General features: G+C 43.5%; 1 pseudogene across 1 annotated transcript; it reads left to right on the forward strand.

Annotated features, from left to right (window-relative positions):
• The first annotated feature begins 5,368 nt into the window (after positions 1-5,368).
• LOC309682353 (stromelysin-1-like) lies at positions 5,369-12,729 on the forward strand (annotated as a pseudogene). Its single transcript has 9 exons — positions 5,369-5,409; positions 6,022-6,139; positions 6,935-7,173; positions 7,266-7,404; positions 8,392-8,541; positions 9,100-9,261; positions 9,397-9,565; positions 11,266-11,425; positions 12,615-12,729. The product of its transcript is annotated as a stromelysin-1-like (transcript).
• The last annotated feature ends 9,726 nt before the right edge of the window (positions 12,730-22,455 follow it).

Raw genomic sequence — 22,455 nt, forward strand, 5'->3', positions numbered from 1 at the left:
ATGAACGGCTCAGCATTGGCACAAGGGCAATGGTGCACCATGGTGAAGTCATGGACTGACAAGTGGCTGAGCTCACCTGGCGGCAGTCCAGGCAGCGCAGAGACAGGAAAACTGGTGTTGCCTCAACATCTCCCAGTGTCTTTCTCAATAGCTTGTTTTGTGTACACAGCCTGTCCAGAAGAAACTTCGGTCCAAGGACTTCAGATGCCTCCAGGGTTAGGCAGGACACTTGTGAGTACTGCTTGGATGTACTCAGTTGCACTGAGTTAACTGACTTTGATTTTAAAAGTGCCTACACACTTTGATATGCCAACTAGATACCTTCTTGTATGTGAAGGCTACCTTCAGAAATCATGCCTTTAGGCTCTGGTTGTTGGCTGAGACTTGAAAGTAGTTAAGAAGGAACCAAGAAGAACATTTCAACAACAGGGAAGCAGAACAGTGACATGACTCACCTTGGCCATTATATTAATTTATTTCTCTTATGTAAGGCTTGTACTGTTTTTTAGTTATGACCTCAAAGAAACAGCTAAATTAAAATGCTTCCCCCACCTCCAGGTATTAATTAGCTTAAACTACTAGTATCTGAAAAATGAATTATATTTACTTGGCTGTGAAGGAGAATCTAGAAAGTATCCTGTGCTTTGGTCTAACCTGAGCCATAAATGGAAGACAACATGGCATGGATTTCACCTGGACAAGGGAACTGGTGAGCTGTGTTAACCATGGATTTTCCATCTGTATTTCTGCTTTGTTAATGTCTTAGACTTTAGCAACAAAAGGACGTTACTTTTGGTTTGGGAAAACCAATTAAATTCCTGGCAAATGGTATAATAATATGTAATTCAGATGGGTTTGGAAACAGGAGTGCTGGAGCTGCCTGTCTACACTTAGCGGGCAAGAGAAGATTTCTTGTAACCATGATTTTGTTATAACTCATAAATGATTGCTGGAATTAAAGACTTCTTGGATACCAGCAGGGGAAATTGGTCCATAAACATAAATTCAATACTCATCCCCTATGAATATGAACTTTCCCTGGAGTCTGAGACCAGGCATGCAAAAGTAAAGACACAAAAAACCCCAATTATGTCTGAAATTCCTGACTGCACAACTAGTGTCCCAGACCCAATCTCTTGCACATGAAAACTCAGGCAGAAGTGTCTTAATGACTTCACTGACAGTTTAATAGGGCCCTTATGGAGTACTAGCTGTGCGAGCTGGTAACAGTACAAACTAACACAAAAATATCAGGAGCATAAGAAGCAAAAAGAGTCTGGGAAGCGCCTCCTCTCCTGGCACTTCAGTCACATACGCTGGGCACTTCTAAACGTTACAGCAAAGCAATGGGCTCCAGACCTGGACATCCAACAGTTCAATCACAAGCACTGGCCCTGCAGCTGGAAGACGGGGTTAGTCCCACTAGCAGCAGCAGCTGTCATATGTTGCTTTTTGGGAAGGAGAATGAGCATATTACACAGAAGTCTGGATGTGTTGTGACAAGGATCTTCTACATTTCCTCTTCCTGGCCTGATTTTCAAGACAGTGGTTGTGGTTGTGGAGGACATTTGCAAATATGTTTAATGCTGTTCTCCGTGCCTGGGATTTAAGATCTTCCTGGGCAGGTTTTGCATACAAAGCAAGAATCCACTCACAGGGACAGACAGCACTGCCACAAGCAAGGAGAAAATGAAGAATTAAGCTGCCAGGAGGCCCTGAAGACTCAGCACTGGAGAGCAAGGGTGACCTGTGTGCAAGCTGACTGGGACAACAGGGGCCATGTCAGTGCATCAGGATTGCCCTGCTGGAAACAGATGACTGTTATATAAAAGCCAGAAGTAGGTCACACACTTGTCTTCATCAACAAAATGACATTTCGGAGGCTAGGTTTGTGCAGCCAGGTCTGAGGGTTTGCAGCACAGCCAGGAAGGAGATGCTGAAGGTGCTGAGTTAAGCACCGCTCATCAGAGGCACAGGCTGAAGCTGCAGTTCTGCAGCTCAGAAGCTTCCCGTGCATGGACCTCTTCTCCCAGGTTTTGACCAGGGGTCCTACGCTGCTGACAGAGTCCAGCCAGGCCAGGACACTGAGGGTCTGTAAGTCAGCAGAATGGGGCAGTTTCAAGCTCCACATAATTCAGCCCTTGCCCTTTTTAGAACAAACAACTTAATTACATCCTGTTGAGACTCTATGAGATGTTCTTTCATGTTCTTTCATAGTTTTCAAATATATAAGCTGTCCATTAGCAATAACCTTGACAAAAAAAGATCAAATTACAGAATGGTCAGGGTTGGAAGAGACCTCTGGAGATCATCTAGTCCAACACCCCTGACAGAGCAGGGTCACCTACAGCAGGTTGCACAGGACGGCGTCCAGGCGGGTTTTGAATATCTTCAGAGTGAAAGACTCCACAATCTCTTTGGGCAGCCTGTGCCAGTGCTCTGCCACCCTCAAAGTAAAGAAGTTCCTCCTCATGTTAAGATGGAACTTCCTATGCTCAAGTTTGCGTCCGTTACCTCTTGTCCTATCACTGGGCACCACTGAAAAAAGACTGTTCCCACCCCCCTGGCACCCTCCCTTTAAGTATTTATAAGCATTAATAAGATCCCTCCTCAATCTTCTTTTCTCTAGACTAAAAATCCCCAAGTCCCTCAGCCTTTCCTCATAGGAGAGATGTTTCAATCCCCTAATCATCTTTGTAGCCCTTTGCTGGACTCCTTCAACACTTCTGGTCAGTGTTACATCTCTTTCTCTGGTACAGCTAGTAGGGGTTGGGGCTACAGGAATGCATTCAAGGCAGAAGATCAACTCTGGAAAGATAAAGGCAATCTTAAGAGATTATTCAGGCACTTTTAAAAGCTGAAAGATGGAAAACAGCAATTTTCACACTCACTTCTTTAAGGCAAACTTCTGGATGAAGTTACCTCAAAGGACAACATCAAAGAAGATGTCTGTGGTTATGGAATTTTCTTCATAAAGCATATTCTCAGTAACTGAAAAATGTGTGAAGTGGTGATTGATCTCTTGAGAGAAATGGTGACTGGTATCAAGAAAAGTGAGAAAGAGGTTGACAGAGTAGCAAAAGGATCTATTTGAGAAGGCTGCTGATCAGAAAACTGTGCAAATGTCATCAATAGCTTCCTAGGTGATTTTGATGGCTCCTAATGGTCCTTTCATTAGAGAGAAAGATGAGTGAGGAAAATTTATCAAGTCCTACAGGCTGTAAAGTTACTCCTTTCCTCTAGAACCATAGAGACACTGTGTGGGAAGAGAAAAACATTAGAAAGCTATAGTGGGGCTGTAAGTACCAGAAGCTATTTCTGCAGAGAGGTATTGCAGGTGTGTAAACTGCACAGGAGAATTCGCCAAGCCATTTTCCATCATTTTTCAGCAGTCCTGGTTAACCAGGGAGGTCCCAGTTGATGGGAGGTTAGCAAATGTGACACCCATCCACAAGAAGGGCTGGAAGGAGGATCCAAGGAACTACAGGCCTGTCAGTCTGACCTCAGTGCCTGGGAAGGTTATGGAACAGATCATCCTGAGTGTGGCACATGCAGAGCAACCAGGTGATCAGGCCCAGTCAGCATGGGTTCGTGAAAGGCAGGTCCTGACTGACAAACCTGATCTCCTTCTATGACAAGGTGACCCGCTTAGTGGATGAGGGAAAAGCTGTGGATGTTTTTTACCTGGACTTTAGTAAAGTCTTCGACACTGTTTCACACAGCATTCTCCTGAAGAAACTGGCTGCTCATGGCTTAGATGAGTGTACGCTTCACTAGGTGAAAAACTGGCTGGATGGCCATGCCCAGAGAGTGGTGGTAAAGGAGTTAAATCCAGTTGGTGGACAGTCACAAGTGGTGATCCCCAGGGCTCAGTACTGGGGCCGGTTCTCTTTAATATCTTTATTAATCACCTGACAAGCGGACCGAGTGCACTCTCAGTAAGTTTGCAGATGACACTTAGTTGGGCAGAAGTGTCAATCTGCTTGAGGGTAGAAAGGCTCTCCAGAGAGATCTTGACAGGCTGAATCGATGGGCCAAGGCCAGTGGTATAAATTTCAAAAAGGCCAAGTGCCCGGTCCTGCACTTATGTCATAACAACCCCATGCAGCGTTACAGGCTTGGGGAAGAATGGTGAAGCACTGGAACAAATTGCCTAGGAAAATTGTGGAGGCCCCATCCCTGGACTTGAACATAGGAAGTTCCATCTTAACATGAGGAGGAACTTCTTTACTTTGAGGGTGGCAGAGCACTGGCACAGGCTGCCCAGAGAGGTGGTGGAGTCTCCCACTGTGCAACCTGCTGTAGGTGACCCTGCTCTGTCAGGGGTGTTGGACTAGATGATCTCCAGAGGTCCCTTCCAACCCTGACCATTCTGTGATGCTGTGATTCTGTGGAAGTGTTCAAGGTCATGTTGGATGGGGCTTTGAGCGACCTGGTCTAGTGGAAGGTGTCCCTGCCCATGGCAGGGGGGTCGGAACTAGATGATCTTTAAGGTCCCTTCCAACCTAAACCATTCTATGATTCTATGAAGAGTGGCTGGAAAACTGCCCAGCGGAGAAGGACCTGGGGTGCTGGTTGACAGCTGCCTGAATATGAGCCAGCAGTGTGCCCAGGTGGCCAAGAAGGCCAATGGCATCCTCGTCTGTATCAGGAATAGTGTGGTGAGCAGGACCAGGGAAGTGATCATTCCCCTGTACTTGGCACTGCTAAGGCCCCACCTTGAGTACTGTGTTCAGTTTTGGACCCCTTACTACAAGAAAGACATGGAGGTGATGGAACATGTCCAGATAAGGACAACAAAGCTGGTGAGGGGTCTGGAGCATATGTTTTATGAGGAGCGACTAAGGGAACTGGGGTTGTCTAGCCTGGAGAAAAGGAGGCTGAGGGGAGACCTTATCACTCTCTGCAGCTACCTGAAAGGAGGCTGTATAGAGGTGCGGGTCTACCTCTTCATGCTAGTAACAAGTGATAGAACAAAAGGAAATGGCCTCAAGTTACACCAGGGGAGGTTTAGATTGGATATTAGGAAAAAGTTCTTCACAGAAAGAGTTGTTAAGCATTAGAACAGTCTGTCCAGGGAAGTGGTGGAGTCACCATCCCTGGACGTATTTAAAAAGCGAGTAGCCGTGGTCCTCAGGGACATGGTTTAGTGGTGTTTTTGGCAGTGTTAGGTTAACAGTTGGACTTGATGATCTTAAAATTCTCTTCCAACCTTGACAATTCCATGATTCTATGATTATAAATATGAAGTAATTGGGCAACTCTCTGAGAACAATGGTAACTGCTGAATAAAGGTATTGTGCAAACACCTTGGCTCAGTTTTTATTACTTTAGCTATGCTGAGACAGTGTTTCCGTTTCCTTGCGGGATGTCCACGTTTTTCTTCAGACAAAAGGAAGTTTCATCCAGGTGAGAACTGTATCAAAGAAAAACTTCATGAACAAAGCACTACTTCAAGAAGCAGGGAGTTTCAGCATTAAGCCTCTAATTTTGAAGGACTCTGCCAAAGGGACAGATGATAGGACTACAATAATCTCCAAAAGTACATGTTCCTGTACAGACAACTACAAAAAACCCCAGGTTTTGGGTTTTTTTTCTACTTGTAGTCTACAGTCCTGTAACCTTCTGCGAACGTTTTTCCCTTCAGGTATTTCAACAATCCGTTTGAAATTAATAGGAACTTTGAACGGTAAACATTAAAGAGATAGGCTTTAAGTTTTTTTAAGAGGAAAGCTACATTTTAATAACTAAAAGGTTAATAAGGTTATTAAAAAGAACTACAGGTCTGTTATCACCTCATTAATCATATTTCCATGTTGCAAAACCTGGACAAGGGTGGAACTGGATAAAAGACAGCGCTAAGCTTTTTTGTGATAAAACCATTGTTTTGCATGAGCTCTGTTGCTAACTAGAAATTGTGAGACTCGGTGAGTTAGGGATTGGAAAGCTTTATAAAGCAAACCTATACTACATAAAGGTGAAGCAAGTGTGCGGCAGACTACAAAAAAGACTTTTCTAAAGGCAAGTGAAAATTAAAAAGGAGAACGTCCCATTTCTCCTGTTACTATGTGCAGCACTTTCTTATGCTTTTCCCACAGACACGTGGCAGAAGAAAGAAGGAGGCATGCAGCTTATCCAGGTGAGGAAGGTACTCCTCTGGGGAGGAAAACTTTAGCAACTGTTGAGCATCTGTTGCAGTATCGGGAACTCCTATATAGTAGCTGAGGAGCTAGTTCTGCAAATTCCAGTAGAATGAATAATGTGATTGAGTATTTCTCAAAATAGAGGGGGCTGTATTGTGTACCATGATGACAAAGGCTTCTTTAACCCTGACTCATTCTTGTTTTATTTTTTGTAGAGAACAATTAAAACTGATGATGCATTCACTTATGTCTTGAGTCTAGAAATAATTAAACACCTGAGTCAGTCTGTTTGATGTGTAGTTTAGGTGGAAATGTGGTTATTTATGTGATTTCTGGTATTCTGAGACATAACTCTGCGTAAAATAAGGACAGTATTTTTTCTGAACTATTGCTATCAAAAAATGTGGGAAAATTGGATACTACTGCTGAAGTTTTGTATCCAGTCATGTATTTCAAACAGTTTCTGCACTGTCTGCTCAAAAGGACCCTGGGTAACCCTAGAGCACAGGGTAAGTGGAGGGTACATAACCAAAAAACGATCAATTTATTAGACAAATGCTAATTTTGAATGTATTCTGAATAAACTGCAAAACATTTATTGTGATAATACAATGCAAAAAACTATAATTAAGAGAAAAATATTCAGACAGGCTTTTACAAACTCTATTACCTGTAACCCCATGGAACAGAAAGAAAAGTAGCAAAGGTATATGTGGTATTAGTATGATTTTTTATGAGTTTTGAAAGCAAACACCATTGACTGTCCTAAAATCCTTTTTTTTTTTCACTAGAAGTACCTGGAAAATTACTATGGCTTTAAGAAAGATGGAGAATCTTTCATTTGGAAAAGCAATAGTCCAATTACCTTAAAAATGAAAGAAATGCAGGAATTTTTTGGGATGGAGGTGATGGGGAAACTGAATTCTGGCACTTTGGACCTGGTACGGAAACGTCGTGGATTCCCTGATGTAGCCGGGTTCTCCACCTTTGCAGGAGAGCCAAAATGGGCAAAACAAATTCTGACATGCAGGTAATTATGGTGGAATTCTTAATGTAAAGACAGTGTGTTACACAGTGTAAGTTGTAAGAACACCGCTGTTTTTCTATCTTATCTTTTAAAAGATATTAAACTACACACCAGACCTGTCTCCAGCAGAAGTCAATGCAGCGATCAAGAAAGCGTTAAGTGTCTGGAGCAGTGTGACCCCACTGAAATTCATCAAGAAGGATACAGACATACTGATGTCCTTTGCAGCCAGAGGTAAAACTCTGCATAACCATTATGAGTTATTGCCAAGTCACTGCCTATATGGAGCAGTTGATCTGAAATGTTCATGATTTCTTCTCATAGATAGAATGGGCAAAGTTCAGTGTCCGGTTGAACAAGCAGACAGAAAAACACAGTTCCTGCTCAAGGTGCTAGGGCTACAATTTTTGAAGACCTTTGGTGGAGTGTACAGAAGCAGATGAAAGGAAGCAGGGAGAAAATAAATGTAACGAGCTGCCTGTAGTTCACTGGATCTATACCTAGTACATGACGCCCAATGTGTGCACGAACCACAAGAGGCTTGAGGCTTGTGGGATATACCCAGACTCAGAGCTTTATGGAGTGGATAACTCTAGTTGCACTCCTGGGATTAGTCATGTGCTTTGTGTGGGCTAGACAGACTCAAGGCTTATATTTTTGGCGTTTCCCTCAGGGTAGGCTTACCAGCAGCCTTCCCTCTTTCATTAACAGTCATGCACACATGCACTATTCTAGTCGGCTCCTCTGTTCCCACCCAAACAAATCCACTCATCTGGCCTATGCACAGCGTGCAGGCACCGCATGTAGCCTCTGTGTCCTTAAATCCTTTTCTGGAGACTACATTCAAGGGCTTACAGTCTTCCCAGGATCTTGCTTCTGCTGTCGACATTTAAATTACCACTCAGGTCCAGGTAGCCACCTGATGGCTGCTGACACAGAGTTTATGAAAATTTTCCTTTATAAACAAAAAATTAAATATATTTCAACATAAACCACGTCCTCCTCTTCCCTTGCAGCAGCGGTATGTAAATATCCACCCATTTCTTGAGGAAATGAAGATTTCACTCCTGATGCATCAGCTCAAATTTTCCTAAGTTTTCCCTGTGTAAAATAGAGCTTTTTTGCAAATCTGTATGGAACGGGAACTTGAAAGTTTACAAAATCAGCAAAACAGAGATTGCTCTGTGCATGGTTGAGATCTGTTAACTCCATAACCCCCAGTCAGCTGTGTGACTTGCTTCTCAAGTCACAACAACTTCATCCCCTTTGATGGCCCAGGAGGGTCCACTGCTCATGCCTACACACCCAGCAAGGACTTTGGCAGAGATGCTCACTTTGATGAGGATGAAACCTAGACCAAAAGCACAGAGGGTAGGAAACTAGGTTCTCCAAGCCCTTCCTGAAGCAGGCTGTACATGAAATCAAGGTTGCAGTGTTTGTTTCCTCTCTTCCTCAAGAAGTGCTTAAAAATGGGGCTGATTTGAAGGACCATTGGGCAGCTAGTTTCCATAGCTATAAAAAGCCTCTGAGCCCTCTGGTTTAAAAAGTTAAGGCCCCAGCTGAACTTCTGCCAGGGATGGGGTGGAGATCTATTTGGGAGAGAGCTGAGGGACCTGGCAGCCCCCTTCTCCCCAGTCCTCCAATTTGTTAATCTCTGCCCACACAGTTACATCCCCTGCACTGGTACAGGGTCCTTCTCCTATCCTGACTTCTGCAGGGTCTATAAACTATTTCCTTGTACCCTACTGTAATGATTTCATTATTTTTCTTTCTGACCAGAATGTCATCTCCAACTGAATTTCCCATAACAGCTTCACTTGCTTAGGCAAACTGTTCTGAAAGGTTCTGACCTAACTTATGTTCTTCACATTTTCAGGACAAATGAAAAGACACAGCTCTTTTATTATGTGTTTTGTGTGTTGTTTTCAGGTATGAACCTGGTTTATGTTGCTGCCCATGAGTTTGGCCCTTCACTAGGACTTTTCCATTCCAAAGACCCCAATGCTCTGATGCACCCAGTTTATAGGAAATTTGACCCTTCAGTATTCTCTCTTCATCAGGATGATATTAATGGCATTTAGTACCTCTCTGGTAATTCAAAATTATTAATCAACCACTGCTGATAATTTCAAAGACTTTGGAATACCTTTCAGTGACATTTTTTGTGTACTGGATATACCTGAATGAGTTCTCGCTTTAATTTCTTCCATAAACTCCTTCTTTTAGGACCATCTTCTAATAGCCACAAATGACCAGAGGGAATCTACTGAGATAAAAGACCCAAGTGAGTCAAAAGGTCCTGCACTGCCAAACACCTGTGGCCCTGATTTAACTTTTGATGCCATCACCACTTTCCGTGGAGAAATAACGTTCTTCAAAGACAAGTCAGCTTTCTGTAAGCAAAATTGCTGGGTATCATTTTTAATTATGCCCCACAGCACAGTAAAATTACTTCACTCCAAGTATCAGTCATTCTAGGCAGGAAGGCAATACAGAGAATCGGGATAAAAGGTGGGAGGTAAAAGCAAAGGCGGTGGTGCAGAAAGAAGGAGAGATAGGTGTAAGGAGGAATACCACCTTTGAAACAGGTCATGCTATGAATAGGATGGGGAAAGATGGCTCCTCTGAAAACATGGTCTGTTTTCACTTTAGGCTGTAAGCAAGTCCCGAGTGTTTGGTATCTGAGAGAGTTCAGCTTTGGCAAAAGGCACCACCAGCCCTGAGACACTCGGCACCTTCATTGCTGTCTTTGCCTTGAGAGACCTGAGGGTTTGCCCGTCCTGACACAATGCCTGCTCGAAGAGCCCCTGCAGTGGTAATTTAGTATAATAAAAAATAAAAGGATAATAGATTCAGTGCTAAACTCAGACAAACTGTCTCTCTCCAGGGCAGTAGAGCCCAAAGAACTGAGGAGAAGGGGTAAAAAGGGCTGATTCCCCTCCTTTTCATGTGGTAAGGCTGGGCTTCCCCCGCTTCAGAGCCTACCCAACAGCAACGCTAAAGCGAGGCTTGACCTCAGAGTTTTGAATCCACAATGCCAGCAAAGTGTTATTTTGCAGAAGATCCTCACGCACACAGACCATTTCTCTAAGCTGGTGTTGGTAACGCCGGGGTGGGGTTTCGTTCCCAAAATCTTACCACATACCAGTCATGTGAGGCAGGTCTCTCTAAGCTCCCTTTCTGCGTAAGGGAAAATAATAACTGTTTTGACAAAACAGTTCATGTGACCTATTTTAGATGTCTGCATCAAGATGAGAGGAATCCCACCATGGAAATAACTTTCTTTCCGTTGACATGACAGGGAGCTTAAGGTGACCAAGTCAGAGAACACAGTTGGGTTTAGTCAGATATATCCTGCCCTGGTTGCCATGATGTGGTTTCATGCATTAGTGTGTGTGATTTTATATAAAACCTGTTCTATATTTATGTAAGTATTCTGCAGTCAGAGCATGTGCTTTTAATTTAATACCTTCGTTCCGGCCATGGCTGCCATCTGGTGTCGATGCTGCATATGAAATTCCAAAAAAAAAAAAAACAAACTGTCATTTTTGAAGGTAAAATGTTGTCTTGTTATTTTCCTATGTTGTTTTTCCAAGTACCCTTGAGAGTTTGTGTCTGGATTAATAAACATTTAAGTTCCTCCTGAAGGATTCCACAAGCTTTAATTTAGTTCTGTAAGTCAGTGTATATCAATGACAGAGGTAACAAAAACATTATCCAAGAAAAGGAACATGTATCTTATTTTTTAATGTCAATATAGAAAAGTTTCTCTGTCAAAATAAATGTAATTATTTTCCTTTTTTTTCTGGACAATTATCTATTGAATTTAGAAACAATAATACATGCTTCTTCCTAGCTTGCGGAAAAATTACATATGTATGAAGGAAGACTGAAATTTCGGTTTTCATAAAAATTGGTACAAAGAGCTATTCTTGCTTTTTTTTTTTGACTCTAGAACTAGTATGTAGAATGTTTTCAAGTAACCTTTATTTTCTCTCTGTATTTTTCCATTAAAATATTAGCTTTCATTAAAAGGATTACGTCAGTCCCAAAAGAAGATTCTGATAACATGTTTTCATCAATTTTTCTTGATAGGGAATGAATTCTGGGTTGCAAGAGGAGATACCATACTTCCTGGATACCTCCAAAAAATCTACACCTTGGGCTTTTCAAAGGATGTTACCGAAATAGATGCTACTTTTTATAATGGAAATGAGGGGAAAACTTATTACTTCGTAGCATACAAATTTTGGAGGTAATATTTCCTGTACTACTTTCCTAAATAGGAGCAAACATAATCATATGATCAATATCCTGTCATGATTTAGGATGCATTAGTCACACACTTTTGGTAATCTCTTTCAGTGTCACAACTGGCTATGGAAAAATATTTGAAAGGGAAGTGAAACAGTGTTTTTAGCTTTCCTTTTAATCTATTTAATTATTTAACAGTTAGTTAGTTTATTTATTTATTTTCCTTTAACTGCCTTGGAGGAAAAAGACATCCTACAACTCCACCAGTCAGCTCAGGAAATCAATCAGAACCTCACTATTTATATCAAAGTTGTTTCTGTGGGGTAAGAAGGAGTATCCCACCCTTTTTCTGACAGATAGATTCATAAAGCTGCTGATAAAGGCCATGTACTGCAAAGAATTATCTGTTACTGCTCAGGTTTGTGTTATGGGATGTACATTCCTAACTGAAGGAGGTGCTCCTATAACAGAAGCAGCAGGTAACCTGGACTTCTACATATGAATGACACAACTCTTTCCTGCCACCACAATTCCCAAGTCATTGTACATACAGAGGTCCTCCTGGAATAATTATTCAGCCACATATTTGCAGTTTAAGCAGAACATCAGGCTTCCACATTTTAGTTCTCACTCTCATAGCTTGAAGGACTTCAGCTGAGCAGTTTGATCATTAAATCTCTTACTGAGCAAAGGTAACAGAGAAAATGCTTTCAAAAGCCTTCTAGTTCTAAATGTTACAGCCTGCATAAATGACTTAAGTAAAATGACTTAAAATAACTTATAACTTAAAAAAATACCAGATTTTTACTGAAAAACATTTCTTACACAGAGGAAATGTGAAAGCAATCTGTTTATAAGCTTACAAATCTAACTTATGTTTGAGATAAGATTATCTACCTCTCCTTTAGGTACATTCTTTTAGAAAATAATATATAGCATACTTCTGATGTATTAGGCATTCTTAGACATATCTTGAGCTGATGTAAACAGAAACATTTCTTCCAGTGCAGCTAATATAGAGTAATAATTATTTATGGCTCATCTAGTCTGTCTCAATGCTACCTGAATGATATCAACAGTCTTCAGTGAACTCAGTTACATGTTGGTAGGTACAAGGTAATGAGATAAACTTAACTAATCATGAGTTGTTTGCAGTTTTCATTGACACAAGGTTGTTTATCTTTTCTCAGTTATGATAAAAGAAGTCAGACTATGGACAGAAAGCCCCTACTGATAAGAGATGCATTTCCAGGAATTAATGGGAACATCGATGTTGTTTTTCAACATGAAAGTAACTGTTCTTAATAAAATCTCTATGAAATACTCAGGGTCATAGGGCTGAGAGTGCTTGGACAGAGAAAAGCACTTCTAAATGCCACTCATAGCCCTCGGGATGACCAACAAGACCCTGAAAGTCATGTAACACTCCCATGTTTCACTTTACCCCCTTGAAAAATCCTGATGATTGGTGACAGCCAGCATGGCTTCACCAAGGGCAAGTCATGCCTGACAAATTTGGTGGCCTTCTACGAAGGGATTACAGTGGCAGAGGACAAGGAAAGACCAACTGATGTCATCTACCTGGACATGTGCAAAGCGTTTGACACTGTCCCACATGATATCCTGGTCTCTAAATTGAAAAGACATGGATTCAACAAGTGGACCACTCGGTGGATACAGAACTGTCTGGACGGTTGCACTCAAAGAGTTGCAGTCAATGGCTCGATGTCCAAGTGGAGAGCAGTGACGAGTGGCGTTCCCCAGGGGTCGGTACTGGGACCTGTACTGTTCAACATCTTTGTCGGCAACATGGACAGTGGGGTCGAGTGAACCCTCAGCAAGTTTGCCGATGATACCAACCTGTCTGGCGAGGTAGACACGCTGGAGGGGAGGGATGCCATCCAGAGGGACCTGGACAGGCTGCAGAGGTGGGCCCAAGCCAACCTCATGCAGTTCAACAAGGCCAAGTGCAAGGTCCTACATCTGGGTCGAGGCAATCCCAAGCACAAATACAGGCTCGGCGGGGAATGGCTGGAGAGCAGCCCTGAGGAGAAGGACGTGGGGGTGCTGATTGATGAGAAGCTCAACATGAGCCAGCAATGTGTGATCGCAGCCCAGAAAGCCAACCATATCCTGGGCTGCATCAGAAGAAGTGCGGCCAGCAGGTCAAAGGAGGTGATTCTGACACTCCGGTCCGCTCTCGTGAGACCCCACCTGGAGTACTGCATCCAGCTCTGGAGTCCCCAACATAAGAAGGACATGGACCTGCTGGAGCGTGTCCAGAGGAGAGCCACGAGGATGATCCGAGGGCTGGAGCACCTCTCCTATGAGGAGAGGCTGAGCGAGTTGGGGCTGTTCAGCCTGGAGAAGAGAAGGCTCCGGGGAGATCTTATTGCGGCCTTCCAGTACCTAAAAGGGGCCTACAGGAGAGCTGGGGATGGACTTTTCACTAGGGCATGTAGCAATAGGACAAGGGGGAATGGCTTTTAACTGGAAGAAGGCAGGTTCATATTAAACATTAGGAAGAAGTTTTTCACTTTGAGGGTGGTAAGGCACTGGAAAAGGTTGCCCAGAGATGTTGTTGAGGCCCCATCCCTGGAGGTGTTCAAGGCCAGGCTGGACGTGGCCTTGGGCAACCTGGTCTAGTGGGAGGTGTCCCTGCCTATGACGGGGAGGTTGGAATTTGATGAACTTCAAGGTCCTTTCCAACCTAAACCATTTTGTGATGATGATTCTATGATGAGGGTAGGTTAATGGTTGGACTTGATGATCATAAAGATCCCTTCCAACCTCAGCAATTCTATGATTCTATGATTCTAAGCAAGCGGGTTAATCAAAGCTACTGATCGTAATTAGGGAGACACAGACAGGAGGTCCAGAGAGCAATCCCTCCCAGCCTAAGGTGGGTGCCTAGGGGTGGATGTGCTCCTTTTCGTTACTGACTGGAGAGGCAGCTTGTTTGAGCAGTTTACGTTAGACACCTGAAGAAGGCTAAGCTTGTGTGTGATGAATCCTATCCTAAAATGTTTGTTGATATATATGTGATTAAAGGTTCATCTCCACAAACATGGGAGCAGAGGGGCACATTGGCATGTAGGGGAGCCTCATCCATCCCTGACCTGCCTCTGCTCCTCTCCAGCTGTCCTGGGGGAGCCCCCATGGGCTGGGGGACACCCGTCACCATGTGTCAATGAGAAAGGGTCCCCATCATCTCACAGGCTGAGGGTGACTGCCAAGGGGACAGGGATCAGTATCCAGGGGAAGAGCATTTGGGGATTTTATAAAACTTACTTGTCCTGGTTTGAGAGACACAGGACTAATTTCTCTTCTAATGCTTGGGAAAACTGCACATTTAGAAGACTCCAGTGTCTGAATTTGTGAAAATATTTACTTTACAGCCAGCTATGGTGTGTGGGTCTCAAGGTCTCAGTGTTTTTGAGCTAGCCAGGTGCAGGGATGAGGAGGAGCGAGACCCGGGCACTTGACCCAAGCTGCCCAACAGGATTATTACATACCATCAACGTCACACTCATTATAAATTAGAAAGTTTGCTGCGAAGTTCGCTCTCTCTCCCTTGATGGCTGCCATCCTGAGAACTTCGTGCCCTGGTGCCGGAGCCCTGAGGCCTTCCCTTCCTCCTGAAGCTGCAGCGCTCGCAGTGTCCGACATTAGCTGTCCACTGCTGGGAGTGCACAGCTTCCTACTGATAGAATTGGCTGAGTATAATCTTTGCATATTCTGTATTGGTGTCGGGATCAATATCATTTCTTTAGTGCTTTTAATGTTAATTATCTAATCTTATTCTATTAAATCTGTTTATACTTCAGCTCCTGGGTTTTCTTGTTTTTCCCGATTTCCCTTTCCCAGGTGGGGAGGGGTCATGGGGTGATAGAATGATTGTCTAAATGACAACAAATTGTTATGGGTCTCTCAAACCATAACATTACTATGGCATGTTTGAAGGAGACTGCAGGAATGTGCAAAATTTATTAGGCGAAAGACCAAAGGCAGGGAAATGGAAGGATCAAGGTAGACTGGGGAGGAACAGATTTGGGAAAACATAGAGAAAAGTGGATGAAGGGGGCTGGTTGCATGCAAACAAGCTTCTAGTCAGTGTGCTTCTTTGGCCATGCCCTGCACATTTGCTCCTGTCTTCTCAGTAAATCATATCTGAGTTGTGGGTAAGCTCTTTCTACATGTGTTTGGGTGAGCTTCAAGCTGGACTGGCTGCTGAGTAGATTAAGAGTTCTGAGCACCAACAGCTGGAGCATGGTCGCAAGCTGTGGGGACTCATATGTTACTGGGGAAAACAGGAGGCATGGGGGCAGCTACTGGGAGGACTGCGTGTCTGAGCCCAGCTGCTGAGGGCATCCACACTCTATTTCCATGTCAATGTTTCACCAGTGGATGGGAGTCCTCATCAGCCAGAGGGGAGAAATGGAACGGGGGCACCAGTCCTTTTCATATTTGCCCAAGTGCTCCATGTTTTCTGTCTGTGATGATCTCTGTGGCCAGCCTCGTGGCTCTCTGGACCTGGGGGACAGACAAGCAGCAGCTGCCAGTTCAGTACTGGCCCATAACTATTAGGATGATTTAAGGTCTTAGAGAAGGCATCTTTTATTTTATGCATGTGAAAAATCTCAGTCAGTACCCACTGTCTCCCCTCATTAGACAACTTCACTAAAAAAAGAAAAAAAAAACAGAGAAAAGATAGTTCATCTATTTGATTCCTCTTCTCCACGAATCACAGAATGATTGAGGCTACTTGGAGATCTGGAGGTCTTCTGGTCCAACTCCCCTGCTCAAGCAGGACCACCTAGAGTGGGCTGCCAAGGCTCTAGGTGGCTTTTGGAGATACTGCTTTTGCACACATTCAAAGAGAGAGTCCACCACCTCATGGGGTAACTTGTGCCACGTGCTCGGTCACCCTCATAGTGAAAAGTGTTTCCTGATGTTGAGAGGGAACCTCCTGTGTGTCAGTTTGTGCCCATTGCCTCTGGTCCTGTCAGGACAAGAGAATTGCATTGTATTTATACATACAATTGTATTGTATGAACACAATTAGATATTTCACCACACTTTATGAAACCTTTGTTCTGATGTATTTTTGAACCGCCTAGTAGCAGGACTATTCAAATGGGGCACTCCAACATGGATCTGGATACTGAGCAAATTTTACCTGAATTCTATCAAGGTCAAAAACATATTATGGCATTTTCAGTCTGAGTGAATTTAGTAGGAAATATTTCAGTGCTGTTTATTTGTTCCTTACTATTTGCCTCATGCTGTTCTTTTTTTCTAATTCTGGTTTTCCTTAACATTTCTAGTATGTTTTTTTGAGTGGTCTCACAACTGCATCATGTCATGGTCTCAGTTATAACAGTAAAAGTCAAAAAGATGCATGAAATGTTTGACTCACGCTTTATGTATTTTTAGTTCCTTAAGGAAGATTCTAACCATCCTGGGTTTGAGTGGTTTTCTTCAGTTGTTCCTGCTGCTGATCCCTCTCTACAGCATCTGTGCCGACCATAGCACTGCTGTTGTGGTTAACTGCACTAGACCATGTTATTCTAAATGGGATAATTTCTTCCAGCTCTGATCTTTCCAAATTTTTTTGGAAATATTCTCTTTTGGACGGGATTGTAATCCTCAGAGTAAAGCTGGCTTGTCCTAGACCTTTCTTGATTGTTTTGCAGTTTTCTGCTTCCCAAATACTGACTAGTTCTTCCTTGGTTTTGATGATTTCTGATTAGTCGGGACCCATTCCTTCCTTATTTCACTAACTGTGCACACAGATGATCATACTAATTGTTGAATATGAAGTCTGGGATCTGTAGCAGAAGTAGAGCTTAACTGACTCCAGTACTATCTGTCTTAATATAATTTAGCTGGTTTAATATTGGATGTTGGTGTCTTTTTTTGCTTCCCAATTCTTATTTTGAAAATCTCTGGTGCTACTGACAAGTCAGCCCACCATCTGGGTGAAAGCAGGCTTCTGAACTGAAGGTCACTGACCTGTGTTCGTTAGCCTGTGCTCTTCTGAGATACAGTTTGAGACCTGGACACTGAGTAGATAAATTCATTGTCTGTGGCACACTCAGCACAAGCATTTCAATTATGGTTTTCTCAGTCTTCTAAACACATCAGATTTTTCCATGCTATAGAAAATTTCTAGCCTGCTTGCATGGAAAATTGCGTGAAGACAAAAGTGTTTTCACAAAGAACAGATTCTTTCTCCTCTAGAATTCAGATCACAAAAATTACTTTGTTTTCTTCTATGTTTTATTTATAACGGTCTCATTTTTTGTGGTTTTCACCACCTTGGAGGACATTTTGCTTACAGCTGAATGTATCTATTTGCTTTTTGTTTGCCAAGGGCTCCATAGTGCGTCCATCAGACACAATCCAGGAGGTTCAATGTGGAAGGCCCAACACTATCTACCCCAGGAAACACCAGTTTGGTTTGGATGTTCTTTTTCTTACCATTTATTGGTTTTCTTGGTTTCTCACATTCACCCTGCCTGGAAGGGGCAAATGCCCTTTGATATTGTTCTTGACGTGATTACATATGTATTGTGGTACTGAACTGAAAAGCTATTGTGCAATGCTTTGGACGCCCGCAATTAAAAGACCCCAGAGAGTTTACCACCTAAGTAAAACAGCCAAAGGTAACTGATACGCCCTGGCAGAAAAGAACAAAATTAAAATGAGTCCATTTAACTACTCTTTGCAGGAAGTTGTTCCTAGTGAAATGTTGGCTTGGGTTTAAGGAAATGGGGCGAATAAAAGCCCTTTCTTGGTGACAGAAGCAGCAGATTTGTGGATTCAGAAGCACTGAAGGCAACTCAGAACGGCAAATGCATCTCTCAGCTGCCATTGGTATTCCAGAGAAAATAGTTAAAAGCTACCGAGGTGCAGACTTTATTTCCAGATGATTCCCTGGCAGCCTCTGAACTTCCACCCGGCTGGTCTCCAATCAGCTTGTTCATGTTTGCTCCCTGCCAGCCAAACAGCAGCCCTTGCAGGTTCCCACAGGGTAGCTGTCTCACGGGATGTCTTGGTGTTGGTGCCATGCATCCAACTGGGGGTCTGTGAGCCTGTAGCAATTCCAGTATGTCCCAAACGGTCCAGAGTTCTAGGACATACGCAGTTCTATTTTGTAGATCAGTGTGGAGACGTTGATCTCTTCTCGCTGCTTCTTTCAGGGCAAGATTTACATCTGCAGAGCTTGTGTGAAAACTGCCAAGTTTAGAGGCAAAGGACTTCAAGCTGGTAAGGTTGGCTCTGCAAGGCATCCCCAGGCCTGTCTGCCAGAAGGGAAGTCATGCCCGGGACACAACAGAGCAGGTTCCTATCCCAGGCAACAGCTCAGCTGCAGGGATGAAGATCTGGTTTTCCTGTGTGTTCAGAAAACAGGTGCTTGGCATGGAAAGTGGCACTCCTTCCCTTCTCCTTTTACTGAAATCATTGATGATGCCATGTCTGAGACTGTGCAAGTCACTGAGGTGTAGCTCAGGCACTGCCCCAGTCTGTGACTTGTCACGTTGAATTGCTCTTTGACAATAGAATAATTAGGACTGATTCAGCACCTGACATCCTGAGCCTTATCACGGTGGCCTTTGGACTTCACCGTGATTTGAACTATATCATTGTGCTCATAACACTGCCCAGCACAGCACCCTGGTTTGTAAAAGGAGTGACTGATCATTCTCTTGTAGAAGAATCAACAGCATTTCTGTAAAGGAAATGTTTAAGATGGGGTGAAGTTAAGTCACACGTTTGTTCAAACTTTAAGACATCTAACTTGGACAGTTGCCTTTGGCTCTTTCATCTTGGTATTAAAATGTACTTGGCTCGTTAAGAGAAAATTCCTAATGAATTCTCTAACTTCATGTGAATATCTGGCAACCAGCTGAATATTGCTGCACAGTGACATGATTTATATCTTTGACACTCCAATCTTCGCATGAAAAGTGACATCCTCCAAGGAAAATAGCTTGTTTCAGGATAACATTCTGGTTTTGCAGAAAGATATTTAGTTTGTTGCTTCAAAATAGATTGGAAACACATGCAGAGATTAAGATATGCACAATAGCACAGAGCAGACATATAAGTACTTCCTGCAAGAATGATGACTGTACTTTGCAGTGACACCTGCTACTCAGAAATTGCAAACATCATTGTGACAAATTATAACAGTAATCAATTCTTAGAATTATGAAGTACCGCTTCTAATTTTTGTAATATTAAAACTACAGAACTACCAATCAAAGTTCCCTTTTCTACAGTAATTCTGTAGTGAGAGACTGGTTTAGGGAAGCCCCACTATGATTCACACTGTGAATTTATTTTTTCATTATTTAGTCAGGGTTGTGGGTGGAAGTTTCTCCTTAGGAAGAAAAGGATGAAAGCTATTAGAACATTTTAAAATATTATCAGATATAATGAGGGGAAAAGGGATAAGACCTAGGTAAGTGAGATACAAAGTAAATGGAAATCACTGAGACAGAAAATGGTTGGAGGCTGGGAAACACTTCTGGGGAAATACATCTCTTATGCTTCTGCCTAAATGTCCTTTTCAGTCAATGCTGGAAAGAGGAAACGTGCTGGACAGACCTCTGTCAGTGCTTACACTCCTATGCTTAATGAACTTTATGAACAAGGAACGGTGAGTAGCGTACCTGGAACAGGAACACTTCGAGGTCTCTTGCCTCAACACGAACAACAAGGGTGCAGCTTTGCTGAGGAAGAAGTGTGCAAATAAAGCAGGATTATTGCTGATACAGAGAGACACAAGCCTGTTCTTCCTGGGTGTACAATGAAAAACCCTTGGAAATGCTGGCCCTTTCTTAACAACAGTGTCAACCCCCTCTTCCTTAGGCACCTGGTCTGGGTTGACTAGTGACTTAGCAGATAGGTCCCAGAGGTGGCAGCGTGATTTGGGGCAACCAGAGTGAGGTACTAATCACAGAATGGTCAGGGTTGGAAGGGACCTCTGGAGATCATCTAATCCAACCCCCGCGCCAGAGCAGGTTCACCTACAGCAGGTTGCACAGGATGGCGGCCAGGCGGGTTTTGAAAGTCTCCAGAGTCAGAGGCTCCACCACCTCTCTGGGCAGCTGATGCTTTTGGTCCAGGCAAGAGCTGCCTCTGAAGAACAATGGGGGGTACGTAAGGGCAAAGTTTATCTCTCTTCATTGGTTATGTGGAGATTTTAGGCAAACTTCAGGCAGAGCCAATGTGGTAGGAGTTGTCCAAATCTGGTACTCTGGTAGAGGTGAAGCTGCTACAGGTACATGAGCCCAGGTCCAGCCAGCAGCGAGGCTGAGCATGTATTCCCAGTAAGCATATGCACACACATGTGCACACACATGCAAACAAGTTCACACACACAAAAAAAGACACTACGGATCCCCTAGCAGATGGGCCCAGACACCCTGTCCATCCAGCATCTGCCCTGGGACGTGCTGGTGTCCCCTTCTGCTTCATGCACACACACACAAATGGGTCCCTTCACCGACTGCAGAACCCACAGCCACCCCAGTTTCTGACTTGGGCCCCCAGTCCCTCAAGTAACCAACCCACAGAACCCTGGTCTCTCCAGTATCCAGCCCTGGCTTATGGTCACTTTGACACCCAGCTCCCAGCCTCTTACCCTACTCTCTGGCTCATCCACCTGGGTCTTCATTAGTGCTTGCACACATACTTATGTACCAAATTGACATGCATGCACTCCAGTCACAGCACCACAGACACATGGGCCTCCAGGCCCTGGTCACACCCCAGGGGCTGTCACTGAGACCTCCACACACCCCTTCACACAGGACAGAGCCCCTCACATGGGAAAATGGCTAGATATGCAGGTCAGGTACAGGTGCACCACAATGGTCCCACAAGCAAAGTGAGGCACTGTGTAGGCACTGGTTGGCACTCAGTAAAAATTCTCATGTGTTTTGAGGGGTCTCAGTTTCACTCACGTCTCCTTCTGTCGGGTTTTGAGGTTTTTCTCTGAAGGTAAGCGCTTGAAAAGTAGAGGCTGCCACTCCATGGGAAGAGCAGATGACTAAAATCTCTCCTTTCCTTGTTCAAGGGAGATGTGCCAAAGGACACGCAGTAGGAAGCCACTGCAGACGGTGAAATGGGACATGACTTTGTAGCCCAACACTGTGGAAATTCCCAAGGCAGAGGGAAGCTACTGCTTCTGCTTCCTCTTCCTCATGCTGTTTAAGGCTTTTCACTTGATGACTCTTCAACTACATAAACAGCTCCCACAGCTAGTGCTGGAGTCCAGGACTTTCTAGTCCTGCCACCGGCTGCCACTGGCTGAAAGTAATTTATATAAAGTTTCCTGGAAAACAACCAGATGTCCCCTCTCACCCTCTGCCTGACTCAATATCCTCTTGGTCACATTAAAATTTGGCTATAGACCCTTTGCAGAAATGTGCAAGGCAGCAGTACCACTCTGTGCAAGCCGCAACACATGATTTCCTAACGTTCCCGTCTCAGCCACCAGACACATCTGATTAATCTGCATCTCTTCTTTGCCTGTATGTGTTTAAACATGCCTATGATTGCTCCAGAAAATAAAATAAAAAAAAAAAAAAAAGGATAGAAGAAATAAGGAGTTAACTACTCCTTAGGAAAAAAAAATAAGAAGAAAGAAACAGGATCAGGAACTATATAAACCAGCCTATAGAAACACGCGAAGGATAAATATTTACAGGGAAATAACACTAGTTTAGAAACAGAGTTAGAGAAGTTAAGCAGCATTTTGCAAATCCCGGGATCATAAGAGTTGTAGCAAAGACTTTGGAGAAGTATCCAACACACACAATTCTTTTTGTTCATGTCTGAAAATCAAGATGGATTAAGAATAACCAACAGCTAAGTTTCCTTGGACTATGAACCATGAGGCTGAATCTCTTCACATCTACAAAAGCAGTACCCTTTGAAGAATTATCATCCTAGTAATTTCCAATGCCAGCACTGGACTGTTGCTTCTGCTTTCAAAATGTCCTGGGTTAGCTTTAG

The sequence above is a fragment of the Vanellus vanellus genome, assembly GCF_965231255.1.
Source record: "Vanellus vanellus genome assembly, chromosome: 1".
Taxonomy (NCBI): domain Eukaryota; kingdom Metazoa; phylum Chordata; class Aves; order Charadriiformes; family Charadriidae; genus Vanellus; species Vanellus vanellus.